Source organism: Pipra filicauda, unplaced genomic scaffold (assembly GCF_003945595.2).
Source record: "Pipra filicauda isolate LSUMZ 115617 unplaced genomic scaffold, ASM394559v2 scaffold411_size619879_pilon, whole genome shotgun sequence".
In the NCBI taxonomy this organism is placed as follows: domain Eukaryota; kingdom Metazoa; phylum Chordata; class Aves; order Passeriformes; family Pipridae; genus Pipra; species Pipra filicauda.
Genome location: NW_024104545.1, coordinates 274,675 through 298,872, shown reverse-complemented (window position 1 = coordinate 298,872; position 24,198 = coordinate 274,675). Strand labels below are relative to the sequence as shown.

At 38.5% G+C, this 24,198-nt stretch overlaps 1 protein-coding gene and 1 long non-coding RNA gene across 3 annotated transcripts in view; one reads left to right on the top strand and one right to left on the bottom strand.

Moving 5' to 3' along the window:
- Positions 1 to 6,731: 6,731 nt before the first annotated feature.
- LOC120324068 lies at positions 6,732 to 9,001 on the bottom strand. Its single transcript, XR_005565067.1, has 3 exons — positions 8,879 to 9,001; positions 8,309 to 8,555; positions 6,732 to 7,137 (listed from the first exon to the last, which is right to left on the bottom strand). It is a non-coding gene; the product is annotated as an uncharacterized LOC120324068 (long non-coding RNA).
- A 330-nt stretch (positions 9,002 to 9,331) lies between these two features.
- The window catches only part of LOC113994116 (bifunctional heparan sulfate N-deacetylase/N-sulfotransferase 3), a 209,997-nt gene continuing 195,130 nt past the window's right edge, over positions 9,332 to 24,198 (top strand). The window contains exon 1 of one of the 2 annotated variants that reach the window (XM_039385466.1): positions 9,332 to 9,946. The gene's annotated coding sequence lies outside the window, so the exon portion shown is untranslated. The remainder of the gene's footprint in view (positions 9,947 to 24,198) is intronic. The other variant, XM_039385465.1, reaches the window with a different exon arrangement.

Here is a 24,198-nt window from a genome sequence, read left to right as displayed (position 1 = left end):
GGAACGTACTGTGGAAAAAGAGAGGTTAGAAATTTATATATTATTGGTAGTGAGAAGGCAAGTGGCTGAAATCCGGTGAGATTTCCCTGTGAATAACTAAGTATTAAGGAAGTGCTCCAGATGAAGAGTGAAAAGCAACAGAAATTACAGTAGGACAGAAGGGCCACCTGGGATTCTTTTAACAGTGACTGAAAGGAATTGAGGCACAGTTAGTGTTACAGGGGACTCTTGTCTGTAGGTTTTGTTAATTACTATTCATTGCTACTCCATGGAGCTTTAGGAGAGCACAAAAAAAGTCATAATTGACTTGATTTACCTAATTTTTCAAAGCTTTCATTTAAATCTTTTCACCAGTCTAGTCCAAGTCTTAAATTGGGGTTGGCCTTGTACTTCAGCTCTCTCCTTATGCATGAACACCGCTTACATACCATTTTTAACAAAACTGTACTGCTGTGTTCTAGCAAAGCACACAGATTAACTCTGCAGATGCTGCTGATTGAGGTTTGTATTCTTTGGGTGTTATTTCAGTTCCTGCTCCCAATTAGAAGTAACAAAAAAATCCCTTTTTAATGTGTACCTAAGAGGAAGTTGTTCATTTGAGTACGTATCTATTTTCTTCTTTCTGAAGAAAGATAATCATCATCCTGTTATTCTTCTGGAAGTCAGTGTTCATTATGTTAGGTCACACCAGGTTAAGGATATGGGGCATTTGGTTCATATGGATATTGTGTTTTTTTCCAAATCTATTATTTTTAAACAAGTGGGTGAATGGGGAAAAAAACCTTTCTGGAAAGAACCATAAGAATATTAATACAATTCCAATATAAAAGCCTATATATTTTAAATACACCAAAAAACCCTTGGAAGATATTTTCAAGTAGGTATTATAAAAGGCATAGAGGTGACATTTGGAGAAAACACATGGAAGGAACTTAAATCCAACTGTGAGTGAATTTTGGATACTGATAGCATCTAACCTTTCACTGTATCAATAAATATGGAATATAATTTTTTTTTCTGCATTTCAGTTATTTCTTATTTTCACTACAGACTGCTACCTTTTCTCATATTTGTTAAAATAAAGATGACATTAAGAATTGTAGCTATTGTTGGTCAGCTGCCTGGCTGGCCAAAACTTTAATTTTATTTCAGATCCCTGCTCTGTAAAGTGTTGAATTTCTCTCTTTTGATCTAACCATATACAAACATAGTTTTCTTTATTAAAACTGTGTTTCATAAAATGTGAGGGTAAATGAAATTATCACCTTCTTTGTACCGCCCAGATTCTCCTGCAAATAAAACAATTATTGTAGATATTGATTTTCATTTTCAGTTTCAAAAGAAAAAAGAAGTAAACCAGTGGTGCTTTGCTATTGCTGCTGACAGAGTAAAAAGAGCTGGGTTAGGTACAATTTCCATGATGTAACCAAATATATTGGAGTGAGAGAGACCAGCCAAGAAAAAAAGAGAATTACCCTGAAGGAGAATAGCACTGGGTTAAAATCTAGATGAAAGGGAAAAAAACTAAAAACCTTAAGGTTAGCCATTTTATTTCCATCTATAAAATATAGCCCCAAAATGTTTATTTTTACCACAGCACAACAGATTTTTATCTTTCCTCAACCTGCAGTAAAATGCAGAGGTTAAAAAAAAAAAAAACAAGTTGTGTTTTTGTCCTTGAGAACTTTCCTGAGCACAGATAATAGTTGCTGGTTTACATGGGACATGAACTTTACATTGCATGTTACTTTTCCTTCTTTCTCTGGGCACTGGGCTTTTTAAGTCTATATACATTGAATTCTGGTTTTGACCCTACATTTTAATGTTTTATGCTGAGAACAGGAAGTACAAAGAGAACGTAAAAGAAGCAGACATAGAAAATTAATTTAATAGCAGAAAGACATATTCCATTGAGAAAGCTGTGTTAAGACCACATGATTTGCATAATGAGGTGCTGAAAAGTCATGAACTATGAAATTCAACATCTCAGACAATTCTTATTCTTTTTTTCATGTATCTGTTACTGTTAAGTTTTTCATTATAAAATCTTACATGTTAAAAATGCACGAGTTTTAATGAGAATTTTTGCTGCACGTACGCGTACGGACTTTGTAGATCAAACTACTGGCAGAGCAGGAAAGCAAAAGAGAAAAATAGGGTGTGATTACAAAGCACCTTTTCTCTTTATTTTAAATACATATTTAAATATTTTAACGACAGATTTATTCAGGTAACTGAATGTATAAAATAGAGCACTTTTGAAGTAGTACCCTTGACAATTTTATGGATTTAATGCCCTGCTCATCTATTTGTTCTGCTCTCACCATCATTGCTTCTTTTCTGAAGTTTCCCTATGACTTTTGGATGTAGTGGTGGCTGTTTCTGTCTCCATTTGGAGCTAATCCAGCTTTATTGTCACTGTCTGTGGCTGACACCCTCTTTCAAACCTGCCTTCAAACCACCTGGACCTTCTCATTTGCTGATGCCCCAACGCTGCATTCGTGGCTACTGTCACAAAGCCTGAAAACCAGGGAAGAACAGCTCTCAAAGTTTTCTTGAGGTTTCTAGTTGGAATAAAAATATTTTTTGGCCTTTATCATGCAGGAAGGGTGGGTGCATAACCAGTCATGGCTGTTCACTGTGGGCTTTGGTTTCAAACATCTGATCCCCTCAGCATTTTTGCAGCATTGCAGCAAGCTTGGCCTATGAAGTAGCTTTGTTATTCTGAAGGAGCATTGAGCCCTTAGCTGTTCTCACTTGTTTTTCCTCAGATGTTCTGCAGGAGTTTAAAAGATCTTATTCTGTGTCTGGTTTTGTTCTTATGTGAACCATGTGTTTCTGAGCCTAAGAGCATTTGCCTGACAGTCCTTCTTAAACAGACCTGAATTCACAGAGAAGAGATTCACCATGAACAGGGCTGTTCTTTTTTGCTGTGGTCCTGGCAGTTTAATTTTTTATTGTCATGTGAAGCAGCTTATATTAAAAGAAAAAAAAGGCTGAAAGCAAAGTTATTTTATAGAAGCATAGAGCAGTAGTGGAAGCACTTTTCTGGAACAGAGGTACTATGGCTAAAATGATTTAAACTAATGACTAGTGATTCATTATTTCTGGGAAATTATCTGAGCCACCTCATAAATCTCGACTTCACTCTGCTGTGAGAGTGGCACAGCAACTCCTTTTCCTGGGGAAAACTTTAGGCAATCCAGCAAGGATGCTTCCAGTGTAACCATCACTGCTCTTAAGTTTGGATGTCAACCAAGTTGGGGGTTTGTGCTGTCATGCTCTTCACTGTTACCTGATTTGTGCCATCTCTCAGAGTCCTAGAACAGGGGCCATCAGCAGGCTTTGTGTTAATGGAATGGTGCACAAATCATTCACTACCACGGTATTCCATGGGCTGAGAAAACTCATCAAGGATTTTCAATGCCAGGTAACAGAGCAGATCTCCACTCAGTCAGTGACTGGTGAGGAAAGTGTTGCTTCAGCTCTAATTAGTTTGGTCTTAGCTAAATTGACCACAGGCTTTTAGTGACTGATGCTTCCTGATGCTGGCATTCATAGCTTTGTTGGTTTGCAGTAAAGACAGCCCCATCAGAATCAGACTGAGAGAGGGGCTCACCGGCTAAAAGCTTGTCCTTTTTCCCAATTACATCAGCTGATCTAGGAAAGTGTATTACTTTTTCCTACAAATCTTGTTTTATTTGAAAAAAAAAAACCCTGTTAAAAACAGTAATAGAAGCACAGAGGGGATTTTGTAGGACCTTTAATCATTGCAGCCAGAATTTTTTCTGAGATATCCTGCTGATTTTTTTTTTCAGCTGCTGAACGATATATTTTGACAATAAAAATTTTGTGCACGGGAATACATATTTATCTGCAAATTTAACAGGATGTGAATATATGCCTCTTGCTGCAGGCCAAAGTAAATTTGTAAGTTATTACATGAGATTTTCTTTGTGTGTGTGTAAAATGTTTGGTATTAACTACTAGGCAATTTTCTTTCTTTTCTTGGCTGTAAAATCTCATAACAGGAAAAAATGCAACATTAATAATACTACAACAAAGAGAATCGTATTTATGACTGGGGGAGAACACTGGCTAACTCCCTGGAAGGTAACATTTTACAGTTTATGTTGACAAGTAAATCTTTATTTATGATTTGGATCACAGAACACCAAGAAAGTCATCAATAAGGGATCCTATAATGGTGTGAAAGAAAAATTCTTCATAAACAACATTTTGCAAACTTAGTTTAACTGGATGATGCCTTGTTAATTTTTGTAATGGATGGTGACATTGGCATGAATAAGATTTATTACATTAGTCAAATGGAAGTGCATGTGCTGAATGCACAAGTTTAACCATCAGTACCTGCACAATAAACCTAATTAAATGGTGTGTCATCAAAGATGATTTAAATGAAAAGATAATGAAGCAAATCACAGGAAAGGTGTTCAACAAAATTTATTCTGAAAGAATCGGAAAGGTTATTGTAATGAGAGAAGTAGTCCTCCATGTTAATCATCTTTTTCAAACTATCTCATTAAAATTGCAAGCTTAAGAAAAGTCATGGAAACTCAATTTTTGATTTGGGACAAAAGACAAGATTTTACCACCAATTTTTGCAGAAATAACATGTATTTTTACTGATGAATTTTGAGGGAGAGTTTCAGGTATACATAGAAATTTATGGCTTATAGCTCTTTCTGTCTGTGTCTGAATTGGATCCCAGTTCCCTCCCCTATGAAACTTTCCAGCAGAATTTCTCTCCTCTCTGAAGGTTTCCAATAGAATTTAGAGAAACTATGTTGCAGATCACAATGTTAAATAATTTGTATCACTGATTAGGAAAGTAGTATTTTTATGGAGACATTTGCCTAGTTCAAATAACAAGCTGTGAAAGTAAAGGCCACTAACAACAAAAAGAGTAAAGAAAGAATTGGAGATCACTTCTGAGCAAAGAAAGTCTTCTGGTTTTCACCTTTCACCATGTTGTTTTTCTCAGTGCAAGAGACATTTGGCAATGAAGGGACTCTCACCAGGCTCTGTATTGCAGGTGCTTAATTGCACAGGGCAATCACTTGCCTGTGGAAGAAGATGCTAAATGGCACTGGAGCTTCAGTCAGGTTCTCCAAATGCAAAATAAAATGTATTATTAGGCTCCAAGGGAGTTAAAAGTGCTTTCTGCAGGAAATTTTTAGTGACCTTTCCCTAACTGAAGGTTACCATGCTGAGGTTCCCTTATGCTGAGAGAGGAGAACAGACTAACTGCTGATTATGTTTGTTACCTGTATTAAACTCAAGTGACAGACATGTACTGAGCCACAAATTTCAGAACCAGGGCTTGATAACACCCCACTCTGCTCTGTGTTTGAGGTATTTCCAGTTTCTTCATTCCATGATTGAAATAGATCATCATCCCTTTTGTCTTGGAGCTTATTTCCAGGTTCATCTGCTTTCTCCCCAGCCAAATCCCTTGCTACTTCTGCCTTCCCAACCTCTAATATGTATTTAGGCCATTTGTCCAGTTCAAAATTACTGAGCTGAGGGTTTTATTTTGGGCCTATCTCAACTACACTGATGTTTTCAGACACGGCAGCAATGCTGGTCTTCATTACTGCAGCTCTGCAGTGACTCCCAACAGATAGTACAGCCAGACCCTGCCTCTAAAGTATTATGTGCAAGTCATGGCATGAGATGAAAGCAAAGTAACTGCAGTGAGGAAAACCTGTATGGACACTTTAATCATTAGTTAGATTAAGGTAACAATTTATTAACAGCTGTAGCATGTACAGCAGGGACTTGCAATTAATATTTACTATTGATGGATACTTCCTGAAATATCCATCAACAGTTAAAAGAAACCATGATTTTTAAAACAGATTTCTGTCATGTTTATCCCTTCAGTGCTCTCCTGCATGAAGTGAGGCAGTGCAGTGGTGTTTAATGAGATCACAGCCACATCTGAAGTGTGACCTGTTGGCTGGCAGAAGGCAGGTACTTAAGAACAAATCCCAGTAGGTGGTTTGGTTTTAAAAACAAGGTTTTATCTCCACAAAGATTCCAAGATCTGTCAGTGAAAGAGCCAGGAGAGAGAAATTGCAATGCACCCATCTGAAATTTAATCAAGAAGTTAAACTTGCTGTAACAAACATAAAAGCTTAAGTTGTAGCAAAGTTACAGCTCTGTATGTATTTGGTGACAATCAATAGGGTATGGAAAGCCTTATATTCTCAAAAATTTTGTGTTGAACTTCTGTTGACATATCTAACTAAATACATTAATATTTAGTCAATAATTATTCCATCAGAAGGGCTATAATGCATGTTTATTTCCAAACAGAACTTCAAACTGAATGCTTAATAACTTTTTTTCAACTAATTTCATAATTGCAAAAAATAAAGCAAAAAATGGAAAGGTTCTTTGCAGGCAGAGCATTTGAAGTCACTGCAGCTTCTAGTTCTGATCTTTGCAGAAATACTGCCACTTTCAATGAGAGCCTCTTTCTCTCTGATCAGGGATGAACACTGAAAATTTTAAAACTTGGCTCTACTCAGAGTATTTTTTTTCCCCTTTAAAGTATTACAGTTGTGGTTTGAATTTTTTTTTTTTTTTTTTATTTTTTTTTTTTTTTTTTTAAGGGGCTGTCTTCTCTGAGACTTGCATCAATTCCAAGTGATATCTTCTGCCCAGGACACGCTGGAAGGCTCCTAATAAAATCTGCCATAGGTTTTAGTTTCTTAAATATGCCCTTTAACAGGTTATAGGGATAGCAGAATCTGAGACTCATGCCTGTAGAATGATCTAAAGTGTTAAAGACATCATCTTGCTGTTTCTTCTCCATTTCACTTGCTTCACTGGTAGCTGGCTCAGTATCAGGAGGTGCTTGTCTAGTGTCCCTCTGTTTATTGAGGTGCTCAAATATTCTTGCAGCTGAAATACTCATAGAAAAATTTGCACACAAAAACCTGAGTGTCCATTGGCTCTGTGACAGCACCTGCAAAAAGACAGGTCACTGTGCTACGAATTTCCTGTGCCTTTGGGGAAATCTTACAGCATCCTTTAGTGAACAGTGCAGGCTTTTGGGGTTTGTCCTCTGCATGTTGCATTCAGTCTCCTTATATTTGTGATCTTATCCTGAAATGAATCAGACACATGAAATATGTTGCATCTTTTGTTCTGCAGTGTAAACACAGTTTTTAACTCAGCAAATATGCTTTCAAATTAGAAACTATTTGGGATACCAATTTTTGCTGTCTTTTGGAAAATGAAATTGCACGCAGAACTGTTGAATTTGCACACATTACACGTCCTACCTCTTCTGCAGACAAATCTCCCTGGAGTAATGTGATCTTACCAAAACAAAATGACATTGTTATATTCCTTTGATATAGCTTTTAGATTTATGGTTAGAAACCAGTATTTTTACTAAAGAAATATTGACTTATGAAAGAAATATGTCCCAGAAGAGCTGGACAAAGTGTTAACAAAAAGCTCACTGAATGGGTCTAACCCTGTGAGACAAATCTGTTGAAAACCACAACTTTGGAGTCTGTGGGTAAAAGAAAGAGGAGCTGAATCTGAGAGAGGATGCGAATAACTCTGTAAGCAAAGTGACATGATTCCATCTGCCCGATTTGGGTGACTCCCAAGCCGAGGCAATCTTTTTCTTGGTTGCCTGTAACAAACAAAACATGGGCATTTTCAAGGACACAAGTGGTTGAAACAGTTTGTCCTTGTTCAGGCTGTCTGAGAGCTGGCAAGTCCTGCCACCCAAACGCCCCAAACCGCAGCATGGGAGCCCTAGTTCGGGCCCTGGCTCTGGAGGGAAGATGCCATCTGTCAAAGTACACAGCCCACTTTTCCTCCTTTTTCATCTCCCATCCACATGCTGAGCAAAACCAACGGTCCTGGTAGGACTGAAAATGGAAAGGTCAAACCAGAACGTGGTGTGCTACAGGAAATGGTAGCTCAGCCTGCAGAAAAATCTGGCGAATCTGGGGAGAAATGAACTGAATGTTTTCAGTATTGCTCTGTTACTTTTTTTTTTTTCTCTTCAGGGCTATTGATGTTGCAAAGTGTTACTTTGCTTTGTTTCATCTGTGCCTAGGAGAGTAGGTTGGAACTTTGTTAGAGCACGTTCCAGTTTGTCCTTAATATACAGCAGATAAAGAGAAAATAATGCATCCGTGCATAAAAATCACTTTGTGCCAGGATTCTATCTGAGAGCATCTGGGAAACATTGAAAGCTTTATTAGAGAGTGATGACGTGTGTTTCATGAAACACAAAGAATAGACAGTAAATTACCTTGTCAGTCTTGCTTCCTTTCCTTCCCTCATCTCTGTTGCCTTTACCATTCTCTTAAGCTGCCCGGTGCAACCTCACACTTATTTTTCAGGGAAAAAGCAAGTCCATCTGTCCTTTTCCCTCGACGTTAAGATTAATACTGTACTGTCAACATGTTGTCTACCTCCCCAGGCTGGTCCAGCCATTTCAGCAAGGAAGACTTGCCTTGAGGGTTTTTTTAGTGCTTTCAAAAGGCGATTGATGTGCTCTGGTACAGGAGAACAGAACTGTGTTACTGCCATGGTTACAATTCCCCTGCGGTTCACAGATAGAGTGGTCTCTTCCCACTAAAAGAGTTTATCTTGTAGCCAAAATGGTGTTTAAAAAACCTAAATGCCTGTTCTTTTCTCCCTCTTTGTTACACAGCAGACTCCCAAGGAAGTAAAGCATCAGCATCCCTGATGCTTAGATTAACTCGTGGTCTTCATTTAACAGTAGTCTACATTTTTCCTAACTTCTCTTTGCATTGACTTCATGGGAAAAGACTAATCTTATGACTTTTCTTCACTGTTTACTATAACATTTTTTTACCTGGTTATATAGAAGCTTTGTTGAGGGATATTTATTTTCAGAGGCACGGTTATCATTTATCCAGATGGAAATGGAGAGCAGTTCTGGGCTTCCCAAAGTAAACTGCTCAGCTCTCAGAGCTGGGAGACCGGGGGAAAAACCCCCACAAACCTCAATCTCTCAGGCATGGTGTTGGGGAATGTTTTATGGAAGGTGATTTTCCTAAATTTCTGGATAGGTCGAGAGTGGCACCAGGCCTAGACCGCTGCTCCCTGTCCCCTCACCCCTCCCCTGCTGCCACAATTTTGGAGTGGCCCCGCTGGCGCCATCTTGTGGCTACCCCACCGGCGCCATTTTGGGGTTGTCCAGCTGGCGCCATCTTGTGGCCGCCCCACCGGCGCCATCTTGTGGCGGCACCCTCGTGAGGCGGCGCGATGGCGGATCGGTCACATGAAGGGAGTGTGGGGCGAAAGGGGCCCTTCCTGCCCCGAGGGAGGGGATTACATGGACGCTTTAGCTGTGGGGATGATTAAAATATTATCCTGACTTTACAAAGGGGGCAGAAATAGCTGGCAGTTGGGTCCTGGTTGGCGAAAGGTGGGCTTAGAGAGATGATGAGTCTTAAACTCCCACACCTGACCTACGATGAAGGTGTGGAGCAACAGGGTACCTTTGGGCCATTGCCACTTTGAAAAGGCACAGCTGGTGACTGCTTTTCCTAAAAATACCTGCTGCAAATGTTGGGAGGTGGCAGAGACAAGATTTTATATAATAAATATATAATAATTATGCGTATAATTTATATAATAAGTAATGCTCCTGAGGGACAATCGATCGGGAAAGGGGCATGAAGGCCATGGGGACCTCAGAGGGAGAAGCAGGTGTTGGGGATTACATGATCAAGGGAAGGCAATAAAACATACCCTGGCCTTGTTAGTGTTGCTTTTTAGGAGAAGATGGAGCTGCTTCTCTTACTTTGTGAGCTGTGGAAGGACGGGAGAGACTAGAGTAGACCAGAGCAGGAGGAGCTGGTGAAGGCAGCACTGCAGTGGGCTGATTCTGAGCACTTTCCTGTGGAAAACCGTGAAGGTTAGTGATAGACATTTTATTGAGGGGTTTGTTGCTGCACACCGCCATGGCTGAGTAATTAAAATGTGCAATTAACTATATGATTACGAATGCTTATAGTTGCTTAAGTTAAGGAAAAATGGGAAACTAGTTGAAGTTTCTGGCTAATTTATAAGAATATAGAAATGTCCAGGGAAAAAAAATTTTTTTTTCTGTTTGCTCTCTGAGGGATTATAAAGCATGAATAGTCTTTAATGTTCAATTGAGAATTAAAGTTATGAATTGCACTTTTCTTCTAAAATAGCAATAAAGAATTTTGTTCTGAGTTCCAGTGTGTTTATTCTTTTAGTTTTAATGGAGACTGTAGCCAAGTTCCAAACCTGCCTTACTATTGCTCTGTAGATGTGCAAGAATACTACACTGGGTGGCCCAAGTATTCAATGTAGTGTAGCAGAAATATTTACTGTAGTAGTTATTCAGACAAAATACGAAAGAACATAAATGTGAAACATTTTTTGAAGAAGAACAAATAATATGAATTTTTAATGGGGTTTTCCTGTGCATATGACAATCTCTGCCAAGGTATGAATTACTAGCAGTTTTTTGGGCAGCCCATGAGGCACATTACATGCAGTTACAACTATTTTTAAATATTTTATAACATTTCTTACTGTTGAAATAAAAATTTGCAATCACTATCCAAGAATACTTGAAAATAATTATGGGAATATGCATAGAACCTATAAACAACAGGAAAAAAAGGTGAATTCAGTCATACAAAAAAAATGTGGAGGTCAGTATGTGCTGTACAATGAGGTAAAAGTTGAATATAATCTTGTCCTGTGCAAAAAGAAATGAATTACTTTTTTAAATGTTCAGCACCTTTTGGTTTGGGCAAAATGTGATAGGTTTGTACAAAGGGAAAAAAATTAAAATAAATTTCAAGAAGCTTAATACACTGGAAATGTAAGTATTCAGTAAGTCTTTATTGCAGCATCCTACAGGCAGTGTCAGCCAGGATGTCCCTATAGGAAAATGGTAAGTGGTGAGTAGTTGTCTGTGCCATTGACTGTAAGTAGGTGAGTAAATATTTTGACTCGAGCAGACCTTGTTAACCTGTGATCCTGACACTGAGCAATGGAATTTTGTCTGGTTTTTTGTTTGTTTTCAAGACAAATCGTTTTGACGGAAGTTGGAAAATTTTTTTAAATTTGGTGCAGCCAAGATGGTAAAATCTTTAATTAAATTACTGGGTATTCATTTTACTTATACATCTATTTTACACAGTATTATTTCATTCACATATTTCTGTGGTGTTTATTGCTGAGACTGGTAAGTATCAGGTAAGGAGAGTACTAAGCACAGTGTGTGTGCATTAACCTCTTACCAGCAAACGACTGGCTGGATGAAATTAATGCATTTACACAAATTGGGTTCTTGGTGCAGTTATTTTTTTAAGCCAAGGTTGATCATCACTTGGTGGTTATCAATCCCAGCTGATCCTGAATTGCACTGTCAGGGAGTAGGAGCAGACTGGTTTCCTACAGTGGATCTTAGATGTGTAGCATAAAGAACTTTGTATTGAGAATGTTTCTTCTGCTCAAACAAAAACTTACATGGGTGTGGACTGTGCTGTTAGTTGTACAGTTTTGTGTGGGACTCTTTGGCTGGTTTTAAACAATTACTCACAGTTTGATACTGGAGGTTTTGCATTTCATACCACTGTACTCATCACCTACCTGGCACTAGTGTCTTAAATTTTAGTGCCACAGCTCTTTCTGTGGAGGGTAGGGGGATGAAGAGTACAATTTGATTGAGAATTAAAAGTCTTTTCAGCAATTCAAGTTTCCTTCCATTTAAACATCATAGAGGAAAAAAGTGCAACCCTGATTTTGTTTTTTTTTATTTTTTCCCGACTTGGGGAAGAAATGTTTTATTCTTTACTGGAATGTTAAGCAGATCAGGGTAAAGAGCCAGTTGCAATGTAGTATTCCTGTGTTTTCTGCCGGATTTCTTTGGATGTACATTGCCAGCACCTCTGACAGGCTGGTATTTGTTAAAATGCGTAACATGAATCTTTAATGTCTCTCTTCCATATTTATCTAATTATTGGTCAAGTAGCATGACTTAGAGGGCAGTTTAAAAATCCATTTTGCCACACAAGTATTCATTTGAAAGCACTTTTCTTTGTTTTTTAAGAAAACTGATGGGTCAGTTACGTCAAAGCAGTTGGCTGTCATAGGGAAAGTGGGCAGAAAGGACTTTTACCTAGACCCAGTGTAAAATCTTGGTGTTATTTTTTTCAATTTATGAAGCTTAGTGAGTTGTGTCTTGTTAATATTATTTTTACCCTCTCTGACAACAGACTTGCTGCCTGTTGTGAATTCAGTGAGCAGTCACGGGGTTGCAATGGTTGTCCTTCAACCCACAATCCCTCAGCGCCTCTTAGGCTGTGGGGTTTGTCTCAGTGCACAGGAACACACGTGGGGGAGCAAGAAGAACGTCAAGCAATGGAAGGAACAAAGGGTTTAAGGATGGTAGTAGATGAAACAGCAAGATCCACAACCTGGATCCTGTTTAAATCATGTTGGCAGGTTGCGCCAAAGAGAAGGAAATCTGGCAGCAGTACTGAGAACAAATTGGTAAAGCTATTTCTAAATGGGTACCAACTAAATTGCACCCAGAAATTCAATCCATCTCAACTGTTGGAGGTTTCCTAAAAGTAAGAACAGAAGGGAGAAAGAATCTGTCCTTATTGTGAATTCGGATGTTTCTGCTAGTGGTAGTCACTGCTGATTTTGGTTGTAATACTGTGAAATAAATATTATTCTGTCATCTTCTGAAAAATACAGTAAAAATTGTTATTTTTCTACTGTTTTTTTTTTCCTTGTGAGGGAGATGGGTGACAGTTTGGAGAGGCATAAAAACAGCAGGCGAGAGCACTTGCCTTTTATCAGTCATGTTTGCAAGTTGTTCTCTTTTTCTTTGCCACTTATTTTCCCATGTTTCTATGCTATTTGAGATGAAGATATTATCTGAAATTTTTTTCATAGAAAAATACTAGTTTCTAATCATAATCTGAATTGGAAATTTTAGCTTTTAAATTTTAACGGAGAAATTATGGGTAATACTGAGCTGCTTGTTAGACTGCTTGGGTTTATTATAGAATAAACTGAATCCTAAAGAACGTGTGATTCTTGAGATAGCCAGAGGTTGAGAGCTTTAAACGAGATTGAATTGATACTGCAAAATACACAAAGTTCAGTGTTGATTTTTCTGGTTTATTTTGGTCAAACACAAGCAGAGCTGCTCCGAATTCCTGAGTGGAGCTGGAACAGTGTGTGCAACTGTTGTCTGTTACCATTGTGTTTTCTTTTTTCGACACAGTAGAGCTGTTGCTAAAGTTTAGAAGGCTGGGCCAAATCTGTCAGTCAGAGGTTTGTTTTTTTTTCTGCTCACTAGGATAAGGAATTCTTATTCTAATATTTTAAACATTATAAGTAGCATTATACTTAAATTATACCAGCCTCCATCTGACAACCAGGTAGTGTTATATTGTGGCATGTTTCCCAAACAGTGAGCTGTGCATCCTGTCCTTCCATGTCTAATTAGTGCCATCTCTGCTGCAGTCTTGGCCACTGAAGTGTCTAACTCGGTTCACTTGCCGTTGTTGCTGCTCCTTCGTCTGGCACTGCACTGTGTCATCTGACTGTCACAACTTGAGAATTGTCACCTAGAGTAATTGCTTGGGATGCTGCTCTGTGTCTTGTTTCCTAAAATCCTGGTGGTTTTCCCTCCACTGAGCTATGAGGCTGCTAATGATATTCCCATGGACTGCTCATAAAATAAATGCAGCACTGTGATGTGTCAGTACTGACAACAGTGCACAGAGCAGGACACAGAACAGCAACAGACTCTGCTGATGCTTGTGTTCTGTGACGGATGTTGGAGCCAAAGGGAGTGTGCAAGAGGAGGACTGGCAGGCTGTCCCACGACAGGATCCATGGGCCAGCTGCTCTCCACAGTGCTGACCTTGCTGCAGGATTAAATGTCACACTTCCCCCTTTCCCCAGCTGAGACCCAAACAGTATGTTGGTATCTGCTTAATGCTCGCTGCCTCAAACACTGTCCTTGATGAAATACATTCTCCCTAAATCATTCTTCCTCCTTTTTGAAATGTCTGGTGTTTTTTGTGACCAGTACACACAAAATGAGCTCGTAACAAATGTTCCTGCAGGAGCCTCTGTAGGAAACTAGGATGCCAGAGACAGCCAATTCCACAGGTGTCACCCTGTGAAAGGAGAGGAAAAGTTGGTCATCAGCTCCTTAGGCATGTTCTGAATGGTGCTGCTGCTGCTGATCAATGGGTCGGAGACAATGCTGCCTTCGGTACCACTTTCATAGTCTGTAGGGTTCTTTGGTGATTTTTGAGGGGTTTTGTTGCCTTTGTTTTAACTTCAAGGGAAACCAGTTGGCTAGTGTCTGCAATGCTGAAGGGATTCAAGATTGCTTGGAGATTCTTTTTGAGTTATTTTAGTTTGGTGGGTTTTTTTTCCTCTTTTAGGGAAATGGCTGGATGGAGGGGATGGAAACGTAGTCAGGACTTTCTTGTGAAAAATAATGGTGTCTCAGGTGCTGTTTGATTTCTGATATAAAATAGGGAAAATTTATGTCACCAGATATGAAGCTGATGGTGAGGCAGTAGTGTCACAGCAGATAGTAATTTAACTTTTCTTTCTGAGGCTCTCAAGGTCTTGAAGTGTTTTGAGTGATTGGAATTCAGAGGTTAGGCTTCCTCATCACCATCTTCTTTAGGAATATTAGCCTTCAGTGTATTGGAACTTTTTCCCCCAGTGCTATTTCCTCTGTTCTAGATATATACTGAAAAGGAACTATTTCTAATAGGATGAAAGGTGTGTGTATATATATGATTATTACAGTAATGAGGAATGGGAAGGCATAGGAAAAATATAGTAGCCTGGTGCCTTCAGAAGTGTTAGAGTAGATGTGATCTGTGATGTTTTTGAGTCTTGTAACTGCATCCTAATTCTCGTGAATAATCTAACCTGTTTGCATAAATTATGAGGTTATCTAACTCTTTGACTGTGTAAACTGTTAAGATTCTGTTTTCCTTGGAAATGCCGTGGCTTACTTGATATATTTCTTGTAAGAAATCAAACACTTAAATTTTAGATATCTAAGAGCTGTGTCTAACATGAGAACAGCACAAAAGAGTATGAGATGGAGGCTATTGAATGTATTGGTGTTTTTTCAGTGCAGTGTGATTATAAGAACATCTGTTTTGAGTAGTGATGTGCTGATCAACTGTGAATACTCTGTGTTCAGTAGCTCTTGACACTTCTCATTTCTCCCATGTGGAGGAGTGATGGAGTGGCTGAAAATAGAGCTGTGGTTTAAAGTACAGTTGGACAGGGATTCAAAACCTTGGGGGGGGGATTGTGATGCTGCCTACAGTTGGGCATATCTGTATAGGTTTCAGTGTGGTGATTTTTATTTGTGGCTCTGTGTTTTACATTAAAACAAGGGTTCATCAGTAAATCAATATGACTAAGACACATATTAAACCAAATCATTTCAATAATGTTCTAATTCTTTAGTAAATTTGGTTGTAATCATCCATCTTTACTATAGCTTGTTTTATTTAGAGATGTGTGAGAGCTAGTAGAAAAGGAAATCATATAAATAGCAAAAAAAACCCCTCTGATTAGTAGTAACTTTGAATGAAATTTTAGGAAAAAAGATAATATGAAACACAACTTTGAAATAAAACATTATTTTTAATATTAAAAAAGCTACTAATTTTCTGTTATAAAAATGTTTCTGGGTAAATACAAGATGAAAAAGGCAAAGTTTTGATTCTTTTGCTTGTTTTCAGAGGAAAATGACCAAATTCTTGTGGTATATGAGAGTTACAGCTTGAGTCTCAGAATGTTAAATGTTGGAAATTTTTTACTTGAAACTTACTGAGACAGTAATATTATCTCAAAGAGAATATATTGGTTAAAAGATTAATTATATAGAGTTTTCAGAGCTCCCTACAGAGATTTTTGCCTTCTCAGTGAACAGCACTGTGTTTTGAGTCTGGGCCACGTGTGCCAGATCAGGTCTCCATAAATTCAAATTAAGTGATTGTACAAGAGTTGCAATGGAGAAAATGGATGAAATTGCATCTTTTTCAATTACTACATTATGTCATCATAGGAACAGGCCAGAATAATGTTGTCTGAGTTCCTTCTGGCACAGCAAGTTTCTGGTTGTATGGGGCACTGTGGGGTTTGAAATGCTGTGCCTTCAGATCCCCTCAGAACTGAGCAGAGGAAGGTCCTGTATTTGTGTGGAGGCTGTTCTTTCCTCGTGCTGGCTGCCTTTCAACTGGATCCATTCCCTAGGATAGAAAGATGTCACTGATTCGTGTCCTGGCTGTGCATATGAAGGGAGTGGGAATTGTGTTTATCCCTGCAAGCATGGAACTGTTTAACCCAGAGCATTTTCTGTATCTTCGGTGGTCTTGAAGACTCTTTCAGTGCTTTTTAGGTCAAAATCTTCTCCAACTATGTATCTTAGTTATCTTTCAATAATATTTTCCCAAAGCATCTTCGGGGTTATTTTTTTTTTTTCAATCTGTTCAGCATTTTGTCCATGGGACAACATTTATTGATTAGTTCCATTGGGTATGAGGTGAACACTCTTTTCTGAGCCTATCTTGGTTTAATTTTTGTAAATATTTCTTTTTCCTATCCCCCTCTGCCATCAGCATAAAAGGCTGGATATCATATCTCCTTTGAGTATTTTCAGGGACTGCCAGATGGCCTGCTAACCTTGCTGTGTCCTCTGTCAGTACTTACTGAGCCAAAACCCCCATCAGGTATCTCTCGGAATTCCGGCAGTCAGTGTTCCAAGCTCTTTGCTTTTTCATTCAACACAACCCAGAAAAGTTTCACAAGATCCTGATGCAACTGATGTGTATCAAAGTCCCTCTGGGTTCTAAAGCTCATTTTAGAAACTATGGTAATCTGAATCTAAAGCATTTGTGCAAGTTGATTAAAAAAATAATAATTTGCATTTCTGTTATGCTGTTCAGTAAAATATGACCCAATATCTTTAATTTTCATGTTAACTTTAAGACAGGCCTTAGTTTCTTGTCTAATCCCAGATTCATTAGGAAGAAGCATGTTAAGTGTAATCAACTGGTTATCCTTTCTATGCTTTTTCCTTCACAATTTGCAGTGACGTTCACATTAAAATCTGCTATTTGCTGTCAGTTCTTTTGGGTTGCTTTTTAGAGTATAGGAGCTACCTGTACAAATGCTTTTGAGGTTTACTGATGTTTTCTATGATGTCACCATGTATTGATGTATTTTATGCTTGAGCTGCCAAGCAATAACTGATCTTGAACTGTGAGATGAGTGTATTGCCCTTCACAGTGCAGTTTAGTAAGAATATATTGTTAGATTGATTGCATATCAAATATAATAATTTTACCAAATATAATATCTTTTTTCTAGAAATAAAGACTGAGAATAATACCTAAAATAGGGTGAGCTCCCGTGTAGGGATTGCAAAGGATCAATCTTATTATATTGGATAATGATCCGTGCTGGGACAAAAGTGACAGGAAAAAAAAGGCTGTGTCCTGCAGTGATATTCCCAGAGTTTCAAATTTAAGTCCTGAAAATGAATAGTGAGACATGACTATGGCACTATGCTCGTGTCTGCCTTCTGGATGCTTTGCTTTATGGAACAAAATGTAAGGAGAAATGATGTCTTGAAACTGAACCCTGGCTAATGCAAACCAGAAATGGACTGCACTTCATTAGTAACGAGAATGAGGATCAGTTGGAACCAAGCAGTTGTGAAAAAGTCATGGAACTAATGGTTGTGGTTTGGTTTATATTTAGGTACTTGCTGTGTGAAAGCTGGAACGGTCATCCATAGTAAAAGAAGCCTTAGGATATTGTTGCTTGAATAGTGTGCAAGGGGGCTTAATGAATTGTATCTGCCTAGCTTATTTAATTATAAAAGGATGCCAAAGTTCTTAAATTTCTTGTCGCTATCCAGCAGCTCAAGAGATGAAAGCAACTCGGGGGCTTGTGGGATAAAGTTATACAGCAGTAATAGAACCTTGTTTCCCACATTGATCTCCAGTGTCTGCCTATCTGAAAGCAGTTATAGGGCCTGCCAGGAGGACAGAAACCAAGGTGTTCTATTCCTCCTGTTGTATAATGAAGATATATGCAGCCATGTGTGAATTAAGATGGAAGAAGAAAAATAATAAACTGGGGAGAAATAGAAATCCCTATATTATTGGGAAAATGTGGGGTCATACTGTGGATCAGAGCTAATATGTGGTAATAATGGCCATGGTATGCTTAACACTTTGGAACTTATTGTATTTCCCATTTGGATTAAATTAAATACATACATCATTCTAACAAACCTCTCCCAGCAAATTGTGAACTTTGGAAGTGGGGAAGGGAATTAATGGCAATGTATTTCATAGTGGTGTTCCTCTGTCTAGTGATTCAATTATTTCCCCATAAAGAATTTACAGTTTTTACACAACAGATGTTGGTCAGCCTGTGAACAGACATTTGCTGAAGGTGGAGTGAAAAATGACCTTCAAATACAATAAACTCAACAGCTATTATTTATCTTATTGTCTAAGAGATGGGCCTAATAACCCATTTCAAAATAAGAGGGAAAGAGAACTAGGACACAGCTGAATTGCAGTGCTAAAATGCTATGATCCTGATCTGAAATACAAGAGGAATCTGAGATACTGAATCCTGGTAGTTAATCTTTTGGATTTGTGACTGAGGGAAGCAGCGGTGCAAGACAGCTGTCTTGAAACAGTCTGAGTATAGGAAGGTAGTTGTGAAAAATCCATTCCGTCTTGATTTTTGAAAGTGAAATAAATTTCTATGAAATTATCTACTTGAACAGGTCAGGAAACGGGCTTAGAGAAGGGTCATGTTTAAATAATTGCAAGTTAAACCAGTTATGACATAGAAGGAAGATTCCTGCACTAAGGTAGACATTTCTGAGAAGACACCAGCTAAGTAACAAGTATTCATTTACCTTTGTTTTTTTTAGAGTCATTTGCGAGACAAAAAAAAAGTACATTTTTTTCTAGTCATTAAAGGTAAAGGGGACTTAACTTGGACTGCAACCCCTACTGTCACCCTGGGAGAAAAGGAAACAGTTTCTGTTAATACTGGGTCTCCCACCGCCAAGGAACAGGGCCAAGTGCCGCTTGGGGGCCGGCGTTAGTTCCCAGCAGTTCTCTGGACCTGGTGGAATTCAGGCCTTAGCCCAAGAAGGTTGAAGAAGCAAAGATGTAGCAAGCACCTGGTCGATATTAATTGCTTCATTTGAGGCAGGGTGGGAAACAATAACTATGTAACAAGCAAAGCACCAGAGGGTTGGGTAGGGAAAATCCTCCCGTGTCTGCATATTTTCCTTAAGCATCTAGTGGCTTGGATTTCAGACCTATCCTCTTGCCAGATGTTTTACAGTTTAATGCAATTATGAGCAGGCAGTAAAAATGGTATTCTTACTGAAAAGCAAAGCAGCAAACGCTTTGGGATGTTTTGGTATTAACAAAGAGTGGGAACTTGTAACAGTTTACATAAATTTTCATGGGCATAGTAAATATTGTGGGTTGGGGTTTTTTTTTTTCCTCTTGGAAACTTTGTCAAATAATACTATGTGAAATCTTAGGGCTAGAATATGTACAGTAATGTCAAAGATGGGGCTTAAAATGTTCCAGTCTGTGAAGCTGCATTGCTCTAGGACAGTTTGTGTGGCTGAGTTCTGGTCTTGTCCTTCACTACTGGACCGGAAATCTCTGTCCTACACGTGTTTAATTAGGTATTGCCACTAACCTTTTCACTTTAGAGATCTAGTGGCTCTCATCATCCACCTTTCTCTTACATATCACTTCATGATGCAGCAATGTGTAAAAGCTTCCGTAGTGCCAGGCTGTTAATAAAATATATGCTTTTTTCCTCTCAAATTAACATTTTTCAGCTGTCAGCTACTAGAAGACATTTTGTTGATCATAACTCGGCCAGGCTCTGCTGTTTGTCTGAAGCTCCATGCTGTGAAGTTGAGCTAAGACGTTCTTTACATCAGTGTAGTAATAATGACTTGAACGAAGTTTCTCTAACTTTCTTTTTGTTTGAACCTACCCAATGATCGAGTAATCAGATATAATCTTCCACACCTGCTCTGAGGGAATAGCTCTGTGTTTTCCCACATTTTAAGTGGCAAACAGAAGAAGGGACTATTGTAATGAATGTCAAGGATTTTAATTTGTCACTCCCTTCCACAACCTGTGAGTTCTTGTGCTTAGAGCATTTTTATGAATAATGCTTGAAACGAAGCCGTTACCATTTGGAGTTTGCACGTCAGAGCAAAGCAATACTCTAGTTACTTGTAAATTATTACTCTGTCAGGAGGAGGGAGGAAAAAAGAAGCAGGATTCAGTTGTCTGTGTGCTGTGCTGTGTGATTGATAGGCCTCTTAATTGGTAGGAGGTGCTGTGCTTTCTGAGAGCCAACAGGTAAATTTTGCAGGAAGAGAGATGTATTTATTTTGCAAGGCTATGCTGAAAAAAATTAAAACTTTCTGAGGATATTTTATTAAAGTTGATTATGGATGGCACACTTACTAGGAAATAAACTACCACTTGCTAACATCTGCTTTTCTTTCCTGCTATAGTTTACAGCTTATTTCCTGGTGACAGGCCTGTGTTGTAAAATATGCCCTGTATTTGATTAAAAAAGACATATGTTGCTCATGTTCTTTACTACTGGAGCTGTCTCATTCAGCTATCTTGGTGCACTAGGAGAGGGAGTAAGGACTGGAATGCCGTTGGATTTTACCCTAGAAGTTGAAGAGGGGCAGACCCCACCCTGTTATTTAATTCAGTTGTTTTCAAGGCATTAGGGAGATAGTAGTCTGACTTTAGTTATTGGGATGAGGACTGTATTTACATCCAGGAATGTAGACTTGCATTGTAAGTTATGCATGTGGGAATGTAGTATAACAACTCCTTCTCCTCTAAGTGCTGTGTGTTTTATTTTAAAAGGAAATAATAATTACTCCAAGTTTAAAAAAAAAATGTTTTCAACACATCAGAGAAGTTTAACTCTTCTCAACACTTTTTTCACTCGGCTGTGAATATCTTTATTGCAGCCAAGCAGTCCTACCAGTTGAGCCAATTTCTCCTTTCTGCTTCAGAGGAAAACCTCTAGATCTCATCAAGGCCACCAGCAGGGTTGCTTGGAAAAAGTCACCCCTCTGTGAGAAATGAGTGTGGTGCTTATGTGAGCCCTTGGAGCTGGATAATGCAGAGGCTGAAGCACTGCATTTAGCACTATGTGTGTCAGTGCCTGCATCTTGATTAAGTGGTGCCCCTGTGGACAATATGGGAGTAGTCCCATGATGGCTATAGGATTTGAACATCTCAAAACATTTAAAGTATTCTGCTAGAGGGATGTTATAGTTCTGTTAATTGTGGTACTGAAATGTTTCCCTATGCACATACAAAATGCCGTTTGTTAGCTCGATGAAAACAGTAAGAAAAGATAATTTTACAAGCTCTAAAGTGCTCTGTTTGAGATCAGTGATGATGGCAATAGCAAACAAAATAGTGCAATAAATAGTAAACTCTGTTACCCTGAAAATGAAGAAAGAAGGAGAGGCTGAGCTGGCAAGTTTTAATTGTAGTTGAAGTTCATTTCTTCTCGAATTTACTTCTTTGGTTAAAGAATCTTTTCTTTAGGCAGTAGGGCTTTCCAAAGTTTCCTACTGTGATTTTTATCATTGCTTTCTACGTAAGTTAGGTTTGAATTAATAATAGTCTGTTAGGCAGTTTTAATATACCCCAAATATACTCTGCAGACTCACTGTCTCCACCTATGGTGGTTTTGGCCTGCTGGCCATGTGTGAATCAGAGTTTCAGTATGTGGTTTGAGGTCTCTTCCTGCTTGTTTAGTTTGGGTCGTTGAGCTAAGAAATGAGAACAGAGGGTGAGGGAGGCTGACTTGGTATTAAAGACATTGGTTTGGAATTTGGTAAATTCCATTTTTATTGCAGGCGGTGCCATTATTTTCTGGTGTAATTGTAGCAAGTCACCTGGTTTACCTTTCCTCAGTGTCACAAAGAGAAAGGTGCTAATGATGTCGTATTTTATGACCCAGTGGAAGAAATGGGATCGTACAAAAACTTGTGGAAAAGGGGTTTCAGTAAGCAAAGCTGAAATTTTGTATGCCAGATTCTGTAGGAAATAATCACAACAAATAGTTTGAGTCATCTTCAGGCATCTCTTCTGAGTCACCAAATCATTCTTAGAGGAAAAAAAGAACTTTATTTTTTTTTAAAGTAATGAAAATGTCTTTCAGTGAAAAAGAAAAATAAAATTTAAAACCCCACTATATTTGTACTGTGTCACTGGAAGTGGCCTAACCAGCCTGAAAGGGAAGATGTTGCAGCAAAGCAGGTAGGTCTCAATCATCACTCCACTGACAACTGATCCAGAGTGTTCCCAGAGTTCAGCTCAGGTGTCAAGGCTGGGTGAAGCTGCACCAGGTGCTTTCTGCGGCAATATAACAACCAAGAGGGTTGACAACTTCTGCCGTGTCAGTGCCACACATTGATTAATGTCCTTGCTAGAAAGATATTTGTGAGGAGGGTAGTGTAGGGACATTAAAGTCATTCTTCTTGTCAGCAGTAAAGGCTGCATGGTCTTCTGTGCTCTTCCCAGTGTTTGCAGTATCTGGTTCTTATAATCAAAGCAGTTGTCTTTCATTTCACTTGTAGAGGCACATAAAAGTGGAATACATTGTGATATGAAATGTGAGAAATAAGAAATTAGTATGGACCAAATTTCTCTGCTGTTTAAATCCAAGGAGCAACAATAAAATAAAAAACAAAGCAATATTGTGAGATTCAAATTCAGCAGAGTAAAATTTTAACAGCAATTACTGTTATCTTCTTGATGGAAATAGGTGTCTGTGGCTTTTGGTTTATTTGTCTTGTTAAAATTAAAGGAGGAGGGAGAAGTTTGGGGAGGATTTTGGTGTGGGGTGGTGCTTTGTTTTGCTTTGGGGTTTAGTGGTGTTTGGGTTTTTTTTTTGAGAGAGTTAAAGGGGGTATTTTCCCCCAGAATGAGGTTGTTTGAAAGATACCACTTGTAAACTGGTTTGGTTTTACAGCATTGTGATTGTATGGCTGGTTTAGGCAAATACATTAGTTTGTATCAGGTTCATGTGTATTTGCAAAACTTAATAGAGGCAGATAGCATTTATGTTTCGGTAATGGTATCGATGATCTCAGAGCAAACACAATATTTAAATTGCATTTATTTTTCTTTTCCTGTTTGTTTAACAGATGCTAGTTAATTAATTTGCCATTTATTAGAAAAAGAATACTAGGGGAGAGGATGCTGTTTCAAAGTCCCAGACTGCAGAGTTGATGAAAGCTAATTTGAATTGATGGCATTTCAGTAAATGCCACCAGGGGACTAAAATGAACAGCCCAGCAATTACAACAGAGTATACTCTGTGTATTACAGTAAAAAGAATTCAGAGCTCTTTTCAGCCAGTGAGTACACTGGTGGGTGACATCACTTTATATCATTCTCTTAAAATCATTCTTTGTAGCCACAGTAATAGAGTGGGCATGAAATGGGTTAGAGGTGGTGTGAGTTATGGGACAGAAATATATAATGTCATAGTGGCAGCATAATACATCAGAGGCCTGGCTTTAAGGACAAATTCTGGCTTGAAGAACAGTTCTAAATATATGTAATGTGTATGCATTTATGTATCTTATATGAATATATTTCTTAAGTATGGTTCTACACTTCTACACTTTCTTACTGTACAAGTCTGCCCACGTTCCATTCAGCCGGTCTGTACTGAAAGTGGCCCTTAAAGGAGCTTGAAGTCCCTTGCAGAGCATGAGCAGATTGTTTAGGGATCGGGGTGAGCAGTTGCTGTAGATTCACATAACTCCCTTTCTCTCCTTCACAGCCCCTTTACTCAAATATTCCTCAGTTGACCTGTTGGTAAAGGACCATGGTAGCAATAAGCACCTCATTTTCCATGAGTGTGGTGTAAGTAGCTCTCTGTGCATGTGAAACAGAAGGCTTTGCTGTTCCTCCTTCCCAGTGATGTTTGATATAATCAAGAGGATTTAAGTTTCCTGATCATTGTGCAGAAGAGTTTATAGTGAATTGCATATCA